Consider the following 12840-nt stretch of genomic DNA (forward strand, 5'->3'; position numbering starts at 1 on the left):
CGAGCAGCAATGTCGCTATACGATAAACCGCAATCGCGATAGGCTACAATCCGACCTTTATCAAAGTCGGAAACGTGACGGTACGCATTTATCCTCCTTACACGAGGCATCACAACAACGTTTCACCAGGCAACGCCGGTGAACTGCTGTTTGTGTATGAGAAATCGGTTGGAAAGTTTCCTCACGTCAGCACGATGTAGGTGTCGCCACCGGCGCCAACCTTGTGTGAATGCTCTGAAAAGCTAATCATTTGCATATCACAGCATCTTCTTCCTGTCAGTTAAATTTCGCGTCTGTAGCACGTCACCTTCGTGGTGTAGCAATTTTAATGGCCATTAGTGTAGGTATCTTACCTTCCTTACTCCGAACAAGTGACCACAACTGTGTAGACTTGTCTACAGCCAACGACAGCTGTCAGATCATTTTTTGGTGTTACCAGTACTGGTTTTCCTTCATCACCAGCATATGAAGTGCAAACAACAAACGGAGCAACCAGTAACCTGGCGATAAGACGCGGTATTGAAGTTTAGGCAACCGGCAAACAGTACACACCTAATAGCGGCGAGTCACACAATACGGGCGGATGAGAGGAGCCACTTCTCAAGTAGCGGAGGGCGTCAAGGCTCCTCGGGACGGCCCTTAATTTCCGGCGTCTGCCGACGCGGGGTGCTGAGCCAGCCACACTGGAGGAGGGGCCTCGGCCCTGCATCACCAGGCCCACGTACAGCACGTCAACAGGGGGCTCTGCAATTCAGTTCGCTGAGTAATTACATAAACACAAATGAATTTTTAGCAAACCAAGTTTTTAAATGGGACGAAAAAATATAAAATAATTTATCCTAGACCCATACAGATTTCTAATATCATACAGATTGTCCTAAAAAAGTGTGATTGTGATTCTTTAATATCTATGAAAATACATCAGAGATTTACAATGAGAAACGTGGGTGACATGAAATCGATAATAACTAGCCGGTGAACTATTAAGTACTGAACTACTAAGTATTGAACAGCTGGGTGGTGAGCTATTCATGCATCACTTCTGTACTGCACGTGCCCTGCGCTTTTTGTTTTAAGTGGTACAAGAATTCAGATAGCCATTAAAAACTCACAACCACAATTTTTCAGGAGTATCTGGAGATATTAACATGGTACATTAAAAATTCATTTTCAATTTAATCATTATTTTCTGCTTTTTAGTTCTTGTAAGTGTGACATTTTTCAGGCAATTTCAAACATTTTCATCAGACTGGAACAGAGAACTGTGGTAAATTTCAGGTTTATTTCAGCTTCCCTGCGCCTGACTCAACCATTAAGTTGTTTCCTCTCACGTATATATCTCGTAAAGAACGTGGAGATAAAACTTAGAAAAATTGAATCTCGCGCAGGAGACTTCCTGGCAGATTAAAACTATGTACAGAATCGAGACTCGAACTCGGGACCTTTGCTTTTCGCGGGCAAGCGCTCGGTCCGACGCACACTCTGCTGCAGAGTGAAAATCTCATTCTGGAAACATCCCCTAAGCTGTGGCTAAGCCATGTCTCCGCAGTATCCTTTCTTTCAGGAGTGCTAGTTCTGCAAGGTTCGCAGGAGAGCTTCTGTAAAGTTTGGAAGGTAGGAGACGAGGTACTACCTGAAGTAAAGGTGTGAGGACGGGGCGTGAGTCGTGCTTTCGTAGCTCAGTTGGTAGAGCACTTGCCCTCGAAAGGCAAAGGTCCCGATTTCGAGTCTCGGTCCTGCACACATTTTTAATCTGCCAGAAAGTTTCATATCAGCGCACACTCCGCTGCAGAGTGAAAATCTCATTCTGGCTCACACAGCAGGTCTCCAGCAATTACTCTTCGCACAAACCATTCGCGACTGGATTAGGAAAAGGGGGGAATGACAGCGGTACATCAAGTACACTTCGCCATACACCACACATGAAAGCAAATTAGTACTGCACTGTAATTCTGTTCAGAGCTGCATTTAAAATTTCAACACTCTAGCTCGTTGGGAAATGACAGTATAAAGAAAGTACCTTCCGCCACACACTATACCCTAAAGCGAGCTGATACTGCATTGTCATCCAGTTCTGAGCTAGATTTAAAATTTTAGGTCTCTGACTAATCAGGATGTTGGTTTAAAACCAACTGAAAAATCTATACTGACCAGACATACAAGAAAGCGATATCCAACTCCTCTTCCCATCCTCTCACTGCTCAGCCTTCGCCACCCGCTCAGTATAGGCTGGAATGTGTTATCATACTACCTGCACAACATGGCAGTCTGGCAGGGCAGCTTACATACCAGGTATTACCAAACCTTTTCACCACTACCCCTCTGGATTAGACAGACAGCAGGTTAATATTGCAACAATAGCCAGCAATGAGCTATGTTTCAAATTTCATTTATCTTGCTCACTGGAAAGTTACTTTAAAATCAGTTGCAAAATTGTACTGAAAAGCAGATAGATAAGAAAGCGACCTGTTAAAAACACGGTAAAAATACTGTTGTGGCCAGTAACATGTTTAGGACGAAGAAGACATGCGTGTCATCCCTGTGACTGTTACAAATCAAAATCTCAGCAAAACTTTGTCTGTGCAAGCCTACATCTGCGTATGTACTCAAGCCATTGAAAGGGGAAAAGCAGGTTGTCCTCAGAACCGAAACAACAACCCTATGTCCCATTCTCGTCTCATGTATTGCAAGTGAAATATGTCTACAGTTCCTATAGATACCCTAATCTCTTGTAGCCTTTTTGATGAACCATAGATGACATGGACAGTGATACTTAGCACAACCTACGTCAAATAGCGACCCTCTAAATTTGCTCAATAGGAATACGCCAGAACAACTTCTTGCTTCATATTTCCCGATCATCTCTGTTATACTTCCTGTTGCCTTCGCAGATTTTTTGTGTATGTCTCTCAGAGTTTTTGCATCAGGCTGATTTTATTCGAACTGCAAACAGCACAGCAAGTATCAGACATACACTAAAATTCTTTCTTTAATTATTAATTTAATAACTTCAAGACATCCATTAAACTACAGTGCTTTTACTCAGCACTCGAACGAGAAGCAGTATAGTCTTACCTTTTTCGTTTCTCTCATTATCTCCTCCAAAAAAAAATTCTCTAAGTCTACAAATACTAGAAACGTAGGTTTGCCTTTCCTTAATCTATCTTCTAAGATAAGTCGTAGGGTCTGTATTGCCTCGTGTGTTCCGACATTTCTACGGAATCTAGCTTGATCTTCCCCAAAGTAGGCTCCTACCAGTTTTTCCATTCGTCTATAAAGAATTCGTGTTACTATTTTGCAGCCATGACTTATTAAACTGATAGTTTGGTAATTTTCACACCTGTCGACAGCTGCTTTCTTTGGGATTGGAATTATTATATTCTTCTTGAAGTCAGAGGGTATTTCGCCTGTCTCATACATCGTGCTCATCAGACGGTAGAATTTTGTCATGACTGGCTCTCCCAAGGCTATCAGCATTTCTGATGGAATGTTGTTTACTCCCGAGGCCTTTTTCTGGCTTAGGTCTTTCAGTGCTCTCCCAAATCCTTCACGCAGTATCATATTTCCCATTTAATCTTCATCTACGTCCTCTTCTATTTCCATAATATTGCCCTGAAGACGTCGCCCTTGTATGGACCCTCAACATACAACTTCCACCTTTCTGATTTCCCTTCTTTGCTTAGGACTGACTTACCATCCAAGCTCTTGATGCTTATACAGATGGCTCTCTTTTGTGCAAATGTCTTTTTAATTTTGCTGTAGGCAGTATCTATCTTACCCGTAGTGATATATGCCTCTACATCCTTACATTTCTCCTCTAGTCATCCTTGCTTAGCCATTTTGCACTGTCGAGTTCATTTCTGAGATGTTTTTTTATATTTTCGCCTTTCATAAGTTAAATTCTATATCTCTTCTGTTACTCAAGGATTTCTACTAGTCCTCGTCTTTTTACCTACTTGATCCTTTGTTGCCTTTACTATTTCGTCTCTCAAAGCTACCCATTCTTCTTCAATTTATCTAGGTCCCATCTCCTTAAATTCCTATCTTTTTGCAGTTTCTTCAGCTGTAATCTACAGTTCATAACCAATAAATTGTTGTCAGAGTCAACACCTGCCGCTGGAAACGTCTTACAGTTTAAAACATAGTTCCTAAATCTCTGTCTTACCGTTATATAATCTATCCGAAATCTTCCACTGCTTCCAGGCCTCTCACACGCATACAGCCTTCATTCATGATTCTTAAACCAAGTGTTATCTATGATTAAGTTATACTCTGTGTAAAATTCTACCAGGCGGCTTCTTCTTTCATTCCTTACTCCCAGTCCTTATTCATCTACTACTTTTCCTTCTCTTCCTTTCCCTACTATCGAATTCCAGTCCCCAATGACTATTAAATTTTCGTCTCCCATCACGATCTGAATAATTTCTTTAATGACATCATACATTTCTTCAATCTCTTCACCATCTGCGGAGCTAGTTGGCATACAAACTTGTACTACTATGGTAGACGTGGGCTTCGTGTCTATCTTGGCCACAATAATGCGTTCGCTATGCTGTTCGTGGTAGCTTATCCGTTCTCCTATTTTTTTATTCATTATTAAACCTACTCCTGCATTACCCCTATTTGACTTTGTATTTATAATCCTGTATTCACCTGAGAGAACTCTTGTTCCTCCTACCACCAATCTTCACTAATTCCCACTATATCTAACTTCAACTTAACCATTTCCCATTTTTAATTTTCTAACCTACCTGCCCGATTAAGGGATCTGACATTCCACGCTCCGATCCGTAGTTCTGTTTCTCCTGATAACGACGTCCTCCTGGGTAGTCCCGACCCGGAGATCCGAATGGGGGACTGTTTTACCTCCGGAATATTTTACCCAAGAGGACGCCATCATCACTTAACCATACAGTAAAGCTGCATACCCTCGGGAAAAATTACGGCTGTAGTTTCCCCTTGCTTTCAGCCGTTCGCAGTACCAGCACAGCAAGGCCGTTTTGGATAATGTTACAAGGCCAGGTCAGTCAATCATCTAAACTGTTGCCCCGGCAACTACTGAAAAGGCTGCTGACCTTCAGGAACCACACGTTTGTCTGGCCTCTCAACAGATACCCCTCTGTTGTGGTTGGACCTATGGTACGGCTATCTGTATCGCTGAGACACTCAAGGCTCCCCACCAACTGCAAGATCCAGGGTTCGTGGAGGAGGCAGTTATATGTCTTAAAAAAGGCGGGAAACTCCAGGTCTATTGGAATGAAATGTCCCCTCCCCTTCCCCTTCTTTATTACCCCAGATGTGTGAGTTTCATCTTTCCATGTCTGTAAACTGTAGGGAAAGTATCAACAAAAAACGCCGGAGCGGATATCGGCCATCGGTCAGAAGAAAAGTAAGTAGTTGCACATCCAACTGCAGTCCATGGCTCAAGGTCAAGTTTATTGTCTATAACACAGCATACAGTCTACACAATTTTTATCTTAAAATTTTTATTGCCTTATTTAGCCCAAATAAACACAGTGGACTCGCATTCGGGAGGACGACGGTTCAATCCCGCGTCCGGCCATCCTGATTTAGGTTTTCCGTGATTTCCCTAAATCGCTCCAGGCAAATGCTGGGATGGTTCCTTTGAAAGGGTAGGGCCGACTTCCTTCCCCATACTTCCCTAATCCGATGAGACCGATGACCTCGCTGTTTGGTCTCTTCCTCAAACAACCCAACCGCCAAATAAACAAATACTCGTCAGAGATCAGCTTCCTCTTTCTTCTAGTTGACAAAGAGAACGGCTTCTCTGAAACCAAAGTACGATAAGGAATCTTATCGAGTAGTCCAGTATTCTCAATTATACTCCACGTCTTTCAACCCAGAATATTTGCATCAGGGAAAGCTTCAAGGCCACCGTAATCTACGTGACTGCCCCAAGGTCAAACTTGTACTACCTCTAGATACAGCTGAAACATCACAGGTGAACTGTATTCGCAATCCAGGAAACACACATGGACCTCCAATAAACTGCTGCTTATTAAACTGCCCAGTAAGGTTAATATTTACTGCCTTCCGGCGACGCCAACGGCGACGATGTAAACGTCGAACAGGCATTGCAGCGGTATATATTGCATCACCTCGGTTCCGAGAGTTCCGGAACCTGTACAGAAAATCGAATGGAGATCAACATAAACATCATTTCCGCTCTTTTTATTGCTCGTGAAAACCACACATTGCATGTTGTACCACCATACAGCGAGACCTTCAGAGGTGGTGGTCCAAACTGCTGTACACATCGGTACCTCTAATACCCAGTAGCACGTCCTCTTGCATTCATACATGCCTGTATTCGTTGTGGTATACTACCCACAAGTTCATCAAGGCACTGTTGGTCCAGTTTGTCCCACTCCTCAACGGCGATTCGGCGTAGACCCCTCATAGTGGCTGGTGGATCATGCCGCCCATAAACAGCCCTTTTCAATCTATCCCGGGAATGTTCGAGTTTCATGTCTGGAGAACATACTGGCCACTCTAGTTGAGCGATGTCGTTATCCTGAAGAAAGTCATTCGCAAGATGTGCACGATGGGGCCGCGAATTGTCTTCCATGAAGACGAATGCCTTGCCAATTTGCTGCCAATGTGGTTGCACTATCGGTCGGAGGATGGCATTCACGTATCGTACAGCCGTTACGGCGCCTTCCATGACCACCAGCGGCGTGCGTCGGCCCACGTAATGCCACCCCAAAACAGCAGGGAACCTCCACCTTGCTGGTCTCAGGTGTTGTGTGTCTAAGGCGTTCAGCCTGGCCGGGTTGCCTCAAAACACGACTCCGACGATTGTCTGGTTGAAGGCACATGCGACACTCATCGGTGAAGGGAACGTGATGCCAGTCCTAAGCGGTCCATTCGACATGTTGTTGGGCCCATCTGTACCGCTCTGCATGGTGTCGTGGCTGCAAAGATGAACCTCGCCATGGACATCGGGGGTGGAGTTGCGCATCGTGCAGCCTATTGCGCACAGTTTGAGTCGTAATGTGAGGTCCTGTGGCTGGGCGAAAGGCATTATTCATTATGTTGGCGTAGCTGTCAGGGTTCCTCCGAGCCATAAGCCGTAGCCGCGGTCATCCACTGCCACAGTAGTCGTTGGGCGGCCTGAGCGAGGCATGTCATCGACAGTTCCTGTCTCTCTGTATCTCCTCCATATCCAACATCGCTTTGGTTCACTCCGAGACGCCTTGACACTTCCCTTGTTGAGAGCCCTTCCTGGCACAAAGTAACAATGCGGACGCAATGTAACCGCGGTATTGACCATTTAGGCCGGCCGCGGTGGTCTAGCGGTTCTAGGCGCAGTCCGAAACCGCGCAACTGCTACGGTCGCAGGTTCGAATCCTGCCTTGGGCATGGATGTGTGTGATGTCCTTAGGTTAGTTAGGTTTAAGTAGTTCTAAGTTCTACGGGACTGGTGACCACAGATGTTAAGTCCCATAGTGCTCAGAGCCATTTTTTTTTACCATTTAGACATGGTTGAACTGCAGACAACACGAGCCTTGTGCCTCCTTCCTGGTGGAATGACTGGAACTGATCGGCTGTCGGACACGCTTTGTCTAATAGGCCCTGCTCAGGCATGGTTGTTTACATTTTTGGGCGGGTTTAGTGACACAATATCCACAGTCAACTTCTATCTTCAGGAGTTCTGGGAACCGGGGTGATGCAAAACTTTTGGGTACAAGTGCAGATATTTCTATTGCTGACTGAAGAGGACAGTGTAATGTACTGCATTGCATCATTATTTATGTTATTTACAGACTAATAATTATAACTGTTACTGGTCTTGTGTTTCTAGTACATGTGGCAAGAGCAAGCATTAATGCTTATTTTTCCCTGGGCAGCAGATCAGGTTTGAAATGTGGATGCATGGACGCAAAACGGTTAGCCAATACTGACAAGCATGGTCTACTTAGTGATCCATTACAGCCATGCAGAAATCATCAGGCCGTTTGTGACTTGTTTATGGGAAGACTGTTAGAAACAGAGAAAAAAAATCATCAACCTGATGTGTGTACCTCTCAAGGTACAACATACAAAATATCTGTCCTTATGTGCGTTACACCCTGTACACACGTTAGAACTGAGAGGCACCCACATGCCTTGCTCATACTGTGGCATCAAGCAGTCAGGCCTGCAAGATGAGTGGTCTGCCAAGCGAGTGGATTCATTCTTATTTATCGAGTAACATGAACTCTCGTACTCACAACTAAGTTACAAATTATCCTCCTGTATGAATAATACGCAACGGAAACGCACATCTGACTATCAGTAATTTACAGATCTTTGACTGTTCACTACGCACTGGCAATACCACATTTTCTTTTTTTTTTATTTAACGGCTTTTATCAACACGTGGCCATCGCACTGAATATGAATGGCGCACACATTATAAACTCTGGATATCGTGACAACATACAATTCGAAGGAAAAGGCCACCAATCTTTTTCTTTTCACTATCTTATTTATTCCGATAAATTCTATAACCTAAACACACAAATTCTATAACCTACAACAATAACACATGAGAAATTCCGCCCAGTGGGCATGGCTTTACATTGGTGAATCTCTATCTTATGGTCTCGTAATTATTTAACGCTACAGAGCACTTTCTGGATAGGATGGTGGATCTTTTGCTATATCTCACACTTCGGCTCTCACAACCATCATCACGAAACTTTCCTCCAGACCGAGCGGTACAAAAGGAACATGCATATCCACTACATCTGAAACTACCTTGCTACTCTCCCATGCAAACCACACATACTTAAATTACATGACATACACCACACTGCAACATGAAATACAAGACAGGGAATAGTCACAACATTATCACTTTCAGCTTTCCCACTTCAATTAATATTTATTCCAGTTTCACACGACACTGCCCCACTTCGTAATTCTACTTTCCTACTATGAACTCTGGAGATATATGCACGTCTTCCTGTGCAATGCAAGCCAAGTGGCGTTGCTGGATAGACGGCTGACTCACCTTGTTTCTCTCTCAGAGTGTTATAGTTTGAATCAAGCGTCACACGGAAACATATCTCGCAAAGTAATATTAAGGACATATTAATCACACACACGAGTCCTCAACTGATACCATGGACGAGTACTTCTCTTTATCCTTTGTCTCATACACAGATTGAGACTCACACAGTACTCACCACGTGGAAGTACTCGCCTCTAATTTCAAGTCCTGAACACGCTATTTCTTAAATATTTCAACTTATAGTACACACGCTAGTAGTTCAGCTTAACTTAAGCACACGGAAGTATTTCAACTTATTGCTACACGTGGTTTCATTGTGACCGTTGGTCACTTCCGAAGATTACTACGATCCCCTTAATATTACCTGCCTGACCTTTAATTCTCCCCACAAAAGTTCCTGAAATAGAGAAATTATTGTTTCAAACTACTCTTAAATATTCCACATGCATACCATGTCTCCACTCTTTCGTCATTACGGAGCACAACTAAGACAGGTCTTAACAGCACAAGATCCAGCGGCAGAGTGCTGAAACATGGCTGTTCTGCAGGTCATCTCGCACCTCTGTCGAGGTGGGAGAAGACCATGCTACCGTATTGGTCAGCCACATTTCAGGTGCTCAAAGCTCAGGTAAATTTCATCTCTTTGGTCCCGCCAAAGGTGGCCAAAGGATCGTCTCAAAGATGATCATATATTCACATTCACTATCTGCGGTTAGCAGACGACCATACATTCATTCATTTCAGAGATCTCACCAAACTGGATGTAGGGATTTATTTTGTGGGAGTGCACATGTGATCAATTAAATAAATAAATTGTCATTCTTTCCCATACTGGTATCCGGCTTCGCTGTATTAATTGAAATTGAGTTATTATTAGAAAAAATATGTTGTTCAGACAAGAATAATGAAGTATGTTGTACCTATTTTCAATGTCGGGCGGTACTGTACCCTTTCAGAACGTGTATGGATCTTTATCTGTTCCGTTGTGATACGGTAGTTTGTCGCTTCTTTGGGTGGTCTTTGCTCGTTTTTGTTGTGCACTCATGGTATAGACTCGTCGAAGCACGCGCAGATACCCACGTCTGAAAAGTTTTCCCCGGCACGTAACATAGTTCAGAACTTTCTCGTGGTGCTTTCAAAGAAAAATGCAGGTCGTACCAGTCTCTGGATCTAGATACGTCTGATCATTTATATTAGTACTCCCAATGTTTTGACACCCATGTGAAAAAGTTAAATTACTCAGGCGTCCGTTGCCTCGAGTGGATATTTGCGTCTCATAGCAAACATACTTCAGTCGAGCTTTTCTTACGGGAACTCCGTAAGATTATGTCATTCAGCTTTCTTCATCTCCTCTACTACACAGAGGTGTGCCTACCGGTGCTACCGTTGGTTAAAAATCACTTGCCACCGTTTAAATGCAATATCAATGCGTTGTTAAAATCGCGAGTTGATAGGACTAACAAAAGGTTCTCAGAATGTCATAGTAGACAATGACGTGAACTGACAGAATTTTCATATTTTTAATGCCATATCGCCCTGCGATGAAGTAAATCTATACTCTTAGTTTTGCGGTTTATACCGTAATTTCTGTCGTTAGTTGTCGATGTCGTTTTCCGTAGTCGGAGAGCTCACTTGAAGGCATTAATTCCAGCGTAACATTCGGAGGTCACCGGAAGACGAAGACAAAACAAGGGGAGATAGAAATTATTAGCTTTGTATCAATAGGGAATTCGTGGATGAATCGGGAGTTTGCCGTACACTGGCATGGAAAGAGTAAGCCTGCCTAATTGTTTGACTAGATGTGTGCTACTAGTGCTAGCGCTGTGGGTGATACCTACATCTACTACTCTGTGACTGACACTAGTGCTTTGCAGAAGGCTCGTCGAGACTCTTTCGGCGGACTATTTGTCTGCCGTTCAGTTATTGAATCGTACGTGGGAAAAACGACACTTAAATCTTTCCATGCGAGATCCAATTTCTCTTGAATTATTATGATGACCGTTTCGTCCTATGTAGCTGGAAGTCAGCAAGCTATTTTTCTACTGTGAGAAGGAAGTTGGTCACTGAAACTTGGTGACAAGACACCTTTGCAACGAGGAACACCTGTGTTTTAATGACTGCCATCCCAACTTGCGTATCGTATTCGTGACACTCTCTTCAATTTTTTGCGACAATACAAAACGGAATGGCCTTCTCCGAACTATTTCGATGTCCTGCGTCAATCTTATCTGTAAGTACCCATACGTACCAGCAACATTCCAGCAGAGGGTTGACAAGTGTAGTGTTGTCTGTCTCTTTGACAGAAGTATTGCATTTCTTAAGTGTTCTGCCAATAAAACGTAGTCTGGTTCGCCTTCACCCCAACATTTTATGTGATATTTTCAGTTTAAGACGTTCGCAGTTGTAGTCCCTAACTATTTTAGTTGAATTGATAGCCTTTAAATTTGTGTGAGTGATCGTGTAACCGTAATTTAACGGATTATTTTTAGTAGTCATGTGGGTGATGTTAAAAATCAATTTCCACTTTTCGCACCGTAGAGATGTCTAAATAATTTTGCATTTGGTTTTGATCTTATGATGAGTTCACTAGACTGTAAGCGACAGTATCATCCACAAACATTCTAAGAGCGCTGCTCATATTGTCTCCTAATTAGTTAATATACAGATCAGGAACACCTTAGGGCGTGCAGCAGTTCCTTGGGGAACGCTAGATATTACTTCTGTCATACGGGATGGCTGTCCGTCAATTACAACGAATTGTGATCTTCCTGACGAGAAATCAACTGTCATAGAAATCTGTTGCCACATTGTCTCCTTGCCACCTTGTTTCGTTTGATGTGGACCGACACTCGTCGATTTACTATTGACAGAATCGCACCAAGTGGCACAAGCCAACGAATACGTCCGCATCACGTCATCTGTGGACGGAGCCAGTCGGCCCCGTGCGGACGCGACGTAAACAGAACGGGAGCGCCGCCCCCGCCTCCGCCCCCGCAGTTTCCACGCGAGCAGCTCTGCCTCCGCCCTCGCCTCCCTGGGGACCAGACCGCAGCGGCTCGCCTCTGTCCGCTGAAGCCGATAACGCTGGGGCAGGCAAACTTTCCTCGCTTTAGGCCAGCTCCGGCGCCTCGTATAAGCTTGCAACCGGGTACTCATTGTGAAATTACTATTCGTCCCACAGAAAACTAGCAGTGCAATAAAACTACAAACAAATCCATAATAATCTCATTCGGCGTAAAACGAAACCAGAAGATATATACAGGGTGGTTCATTGATCATGACCGGGCCAAATATCTCACGAAATAAGCGTCAAACCAAAAAACTACAAAGAACGAAACTCGTCTAGCTTGAAGGGGGAAACCAGATGGCGCTATGGTTGGCCCGCTAGATGACGCTGCCATAGGTCAGACGGATATCAACTGCGTTTTTTAGTATAGGTATCATGCATCATTACCGTGACAAGCGATGGCGATGTGTCCCAGTTGCTGCAGCTGCTACATTCCTGGAACAATCAAGATCGTTATACAGTAGTGGGAGATCGGCCATAGATCATCTCACTGTGTGGGGAATGTGTGGAGCTTGTTTGCATGCAGTGTACGGTACGGCTTCCCTGTGTGGTGCCAGTTATTCGGCAGTGAATTTCAGCTGGATATCCAGTAAATGCGTCTGATTAACAGGGGCTCGCCTGTGCCGTTATGTTTGCGTATGCTTCGCCATAGATGTTATGTCCTTGCAAGTATGTCTTTTGGTCTTTTATGTTTCCATCTATGGTTGTGGTCGTAGTTCTGAATCTGGGGAACTACGACCACAACCATAGATGG

This window comes from Schistocerca cancellata, chromosome 8 (assembly GCF_023864275.1).
Source record: "Schistocerca cancellata isolate TAMUIC-IGC-003103 chromosome 8, iqSchCanc2.1, whole genome shotgun sequence".
Taxonomy (NCBI): domain Eukaryota; kingdom Metazoa; phylum Arthropoda; class Insecta; order Orthoptera; family Acrididae; genus Schistocerca; species Schistocerca cancellata.